General features: G+C 34.5%; 1 pseudogene; it reads left to right on the forward strand.

The window, feature by feature from the left end:
* Positions 1–591: 591 nt before the first annotated feature.
* LOC142534106 (flavone 3'-O-methyltransferase OMT2-like) lies at positions 592–3,871 on the forward strand (annotated as a pseudogene).
* The last annotated feature ends 2,164 nt before the right edge of the window (positions 3,872–6,035 follow it).

The following is a 6,035-nucleotide window of genomic DNA, read 5'->3' on the forward strand; positions in this document are numbered from 1 at the left end:
TGGACCAAGCCACCAAAAGGGCGACTTAGTCACGTCTTAGACATGCTTTGGAAGTGATCCAACCATGGCTATAAGCCCTTGGGGCAGCCAAGATCAGATCCTTCCTCCTTGACAACCAAACTGAATTTTCGAACTCAAAAAGGGACACAAATGGTGTTGCTGTCATTTCTTGCTTTCCAGCGAGCATGGGCTGAAACCAATGGACAAATGTGGTCCTAATGCATCCTATTACATGTATATAAGTCGCCTTGGGAGCTTGGAGTCGAACCAATCACCTGAAACTCACAAACCAAGAAAAACGTGAAGCTTGCCAAGGAATATCAAAAATTCTGCATGTGTTGTTTTCAAAAGTTTTGACATGGATCTCGATTTTTGCTTGAATAAACATGATCATGTACTGAAAAATAAATGATAATATGACTTGATTGAGGTTTGAAAGAAATCTAGACATCCCTGGTTTCGTTTCGAAAGAAAACGAACGAAACGGCAACGACGCGGCACGGAGGTGGTGGACCGCTTCTCTTGTTTTCTTTACTCTCAATTTTTCTCTCTACTCTAAGGCTATGAACTCACAACTTTTCTACACTAAAAATGGATCTGAATGATGAGGTATTTCGGTGGTGAGGAGGGGAGATAAGTGGTTATGGGAGTGAGGGGGATAGGTGCAAGATATAAGGAAAGATCCAAGACCAAGTCTTCTCATTTTAAATTTTGAATTCTAGTTTGATATCAAATGAGTTGGTGGATGTTTCTAGAGGTAGTGGCCAATTTTTACATGCTAGACTAGGATAGGATAATGCTAATTAGATCATTAAATGGTGCTAGAAAGATCAAAGAATTATCTTCCTAATTAAATACAAGAAAGGGTCAAAGGTGGCAAGGCAAATGAATTGTTTAATAGTCTAAGGGGGTGGCCGAAATTCACTAAATAAAAGGAAGGGAAAAATAATTATCTAGTGAATTAATAACCCTTAAAAAATTTACTAATCCTTTAAATAATTTTGTGAGCTAACCCCTTAATTAAATAACTTAAATGAGTTCATTTCTTAATCACCTCAAATAATTAAATTAAATCCTCAAACCTCCCTTTCTAACTTAAATGAACTTAGTTGCTAGCTAAATTAACTTCTGGAAATATTTCTCGAATCTTAAATTCTATCTCAAAACTCCAACTCCGGTCCGGCCTCACTGAAATAACTGAAATGCTAAAAATCAAACTACTGAACTGAAATAATAAAATAATTAACTTCAAAGAAATGCATTTAAAATAATCATGCAATGAAGTCAATTAAATTTAAAAATCTAGAATTATGCATGGCTTATACGTAGACTGATTTACGGGTTCTACATATGCGATATGTCTTGTGGCCACCTTATGCTTATGGGTTTGGAAGTCGGTAGGAACAACCGAGGACCTCTCCGCCCGGTGACTTACGACCGGTTTATGATTATGTATGGGTACTGACATCCAGTCCAAGGGCTGTGATTGATCTCTACCGCCCAGCATACTGTGGTTTAGTCTGATCAGGCGCTTACGCTATGTTATGGGCCACTTGCTTAGAAACATTATCTCTACCAGAAAATTATGATATGTTATGACAGAGCTCTATTGAGCAAAGCTTTTACGTATGATTTTTAGATATGCACGTAGTTATAATTATTCACGATACGATTTTCACCATGCACGTTACGATACGTTATTTTTACGTTGCATGCGATGTTATGATATATTTACTTGTTATTCACGATATATACATGTTGAGTCTTTAGACTCACTAGACTTGATTGTTGTAGGTATTGACGAGGTCGAGACCGCGGGCGGAGACCAGTGAGTGATCTTGGGACAGCAGTAGTAAACCCGAGGACCTCATGATTTAATTTATGCACCCTCTATTATCCAAACTCAGTTTTAATACGTTGGACTATTTTTAAGTTGATGTTTACGTTAAATTATTTTTAAATTGTTGGTTGAAAATGTTATTTGCTTCCGCCGTTAATTTAAAGTTAAAAATTAGTTACATGTTTATTTTAATTAAATGGGATACGATAATTATTTATCTAGAAAAATTTTAATAACTCCGCAAAATTATGATTACGAAATACGGGTCTTTACATAGGTTCTACACCAAGAATGATGATGGAGTTTCTCTAGCCTTTTTGTTGATCATGAACCAAGATAGAGTTCAGTTGGAGACTTGGCAAGTATCGACTACATATCAACCTCTACACATACTCTATGTGTGCGTGTGTAATAATCATTAGGTACCACCTGAAAGATACAATTCTCGAGGGGGGGAGTTCCTTGTGAAAAAGTATATAAAATGAGCACATTCAAGTATCACGGCACAGAACCTAGATTTAACAAGGTTTTTAATACAGCAATGTCCAATTTTTCGACAATTATAATGAAAAATATTGCAGATACGTATGAGGGATTCAAGGGTTTGAGGACTTTGGTCGATGTTGGAGGTGGAATCGGTGATTCCCTGCACATGATCCTATCCAAGCATCCAACTATAAAGGTCATTAATTTTTATTTGCCCCATGTTATTCGAGTGCACCATCTTTTGCAAGTATGTGAAATATTTGTGTTGGTTCTTTGTAATTTATTTTAAAGCGGTTCCATTGAAATATTTGTGTTTGAAGGTCACTTTTTAATTTAATATTATTGTTTACGTGAAATTTAAAATTGGCCGACCTTTTTGTATTGATCAGGCATGGAGCACATGGGTGGAGACATGTTCGTTAGTGTTCCGAAAGGCGATGCCATTATCATGAAGGTGAAATTGTTTTCATCATATAATATATGTGTGTGTGCGTGTGTATATATATATTATTTATTGGCAGCCAACTTCTCATATTTTCACCATTTTGTTAGCCTTCTTAATTGTTTTCATCATATAATATATGTGTGCATGTGAGTGTGTGTATATGTATATATATGTATGTATATATATATTTTTTATTGGCAGCCAACTTCCCCTGTTATCACCATTATGTTAGCCTTCTAAATTGTTCTGCCATAATAATAATAATAATAATAATAATAATAATAATAATAAATGTCACACACACACACACACACACACATAAATATATATATTATTTATTGGCAGCCAACTTACCCTATTTTCACCATTTTGTTTACACATAATAATAATTATAATAAATGTCACACATGGGTCATGTATGTGGAAGTCTGACTGCAAAATTAACATTTGTCTTACGAAATACTTAACTGATATTATTGCATAAGTTCATTGTAAACATCTCAAGCTCTTTTAAATTTTTTTTTTCTTTTCAATGTGGGAATACAGGGACATAATAAGAAATGTATATTTTATTCAATACACATAATTAAATTGTTGTTTGCATTAATTTTCCACCTGTTTTTCTAAAGAAAGATTGCTCTTACATAATTTTTTTATTCTCAATTGTTTTTTACAACTTTGTAATAATATTTTTATGATTATTTTTTTTAAGCCGATTCAAATCTTTTTTTCAAATCATATCTACAGAGGGTTCTTCGCGACTGGAGTGATACACAATGCTTAAAAATACTGAAGAGATGCCATGAAGCACTTCCAAATAACGGAAAAATCATCGTTGTGGAGTGTATCCTTTAAGAGACTCCAGGAGAAGATTTTACTTGTAATTTACAATCTGACATGGTTATGATAGCATATAGTCCAGGTGGGAAGGAGAGAACAGAAAATGAATTTCATGCATTGGCAAAGCAAGCAGGATTCAAAGAATCTCGAACAGTTTGTTGTGTTCTCCCATTCTCGGTCATGGAGTTTTATAAATAAATATATATAGAAATATTGAGTAGCTAAAGATAATTACCGTTTTATAATAAAACTTTAGGCTTGGTATGACTTTTTTCTTAAAGATAATTGCCGTTTTATAATAAAACTTTAGGCTTGCTATGACCCTTTTCTATTTTACTCTTGTTAACATGAAAAAACTAATGGATAAATAATGGATGGCGTGTACACTGCGTTGGTGTTAAATAATGATCAAGCTTAATGATCTCCCCTTAAATTCATTATGTATTTTGAATCACATGCATATCGACGATAAGTTCAAATTAGAGAATAAATTATATTTAGCTTCACCTAATGCCCGCCAATTGTTTATTAATGAAATATATTAAAACCAATATCTTTTTATTTTTCTAATAACAAAAATAATGTAAACAAAAATTAGGACTAATTTCAACTGCATATTTAACTTAAAATAGGATTTAAGTTATTGCAATTGCATAAAAGCGTCCACGATAAGTAGGCATCTGATAAGTGCAATTTTCACACTTAAATTGTCCTCATAATGCATATAGATTGTTAGTTTACTTAGGCAAAATTATGCGGTATTGTTATTTTTGGTGTGCTTGCAGGAATCTAGGCGAGGCTATTACGTGGGCGTGAAAAGGAACGAAAATGACGCTTAGAAGAAAATTGCGAGCAATGGTCCAGGACTGAAGGCAGCAAGACCCGCGCATATGCGCGGAGCAATGGCGCGCATGTGGGCGCAAGAAGATAGCCAACACACAGAAGGACCCGTGCATATGCGCGAGTCTTGGTCGCTCATATGCGCGCGGCAAGATCTTCATAATTACATAGGTCAGTCGTGGACTTTGAAAAGGGGTTCTAATTTTTTGGGAAGGATAGCCGACATATCACTCGAAAAAAAGATAGAAAAAGTTAGAGCACGGAAGACGGAACGCGAAGAACGGAGATAGAAGACGCTGAATCCGGACACGAAAACGCGCTTTCATCTTTCCCCAACACATTTCTAATTCAGTTATTTACTTTTACGTTTTTAATGATTACAAACAGGTTCTGTATTGATTTAAATTCGAGTATGAACTAATTTTATTTTCTAGAGATTGACATAGTCTTGGTTGAACCTATGTTATTGACGTTTTGAATTTTCATTGAATTAATTCATCGTGTTTATTTGTGATTTCTTGACATTAATGCTTTTGAATTATTGGCCATAATTCGATTGATCAAATAATTAAGATCTAACACTCGAGAGAGGGGATTGAAATTAGGACAATGAAAATCACATCGTTAGACGTTTATAACATGCAAAAGACGTATAACTCTGACGAATCCATAAGAGAACCTTGTTTGTATTTATTACGTGTTACGTGATTTGAATAGACATATTAAAATAAGTAACAGATAATACAGTTCTATTTATCACTTGAAAAAGGAAATAGGAAATTGCGAGTTCTTGGTTAGTAAACATGATGCGATTTAATAATATGTTAGTCAATTTTAATTTAGCATAGGGGAGACCAGACGAAATCATATCTCTAGATTGATCTACTCATTGAAATTCAACTGCGTGCTAAGAATTCTCTGATTCATTATTTGTTTTGAATTGATTATGAACTATCTATTTGAATTATCTAAATAAAGTTGAACTATGTCAATTATGGTAATTAATATACAGTTTTATATAATTACTCCTCGAAGGATCGATATCTGTACTCAAACCAGTACTAAAAATTGACATCGTACACTTGCGGTAGTGAAAATACGCAACAAGTTTTTGGCGCCGTCGCCGGGGAGTAAACTATTTAATTGCATATTAATATCGTTACTAAGTAGTCTTGACTTTATTTTAGATTTTATTTTATTTATTTATCTTGTTAGTTTATAATATTCTCTGTTTTGCAGTGCATGCGATGATATCAAAATCCCGACTTGCTGATTTTTGATCCAGAAATCGAAAGAACTGCTAGGAGATTAAGGAAAGCAAGAAGGGAGGATATTAAAGCAATGGATGAGAACAGAGATAATAAGAATGAGCTCTCGAGAGAGGTTCCAATCCGAGAACATTTTTGCCCAGTCATCAACGCTCATTATTCTGGAATAGCTCGTGGAACCATTGCTGATAATAACTTCGAGCTAAAGCCCGTACTCATCAACATGGTTCAACAGAACCAGTTTGGAGGAGCAGCCACCGCAGATCCCCATCTTCACCTCAGAACTTTTCTGGAGATTACGGACACGGTAAAAATT

This window comes from Primulina tabacum, unplaced genomic scaffold (assembly GCF_025594145.1).
Source record: "Primulina tabacum isolate GXHZ01 unplaced genomic scaffold, ASM2559414v2 Contig341, whole genome shotgun sequence".
Lineage (NCBI taxonomy): Eukaryota > Viridiplantae > Streptophyta > Magnoliopsida > Lamiales > Gesneriaceae > Primulina > Primulina tabacum.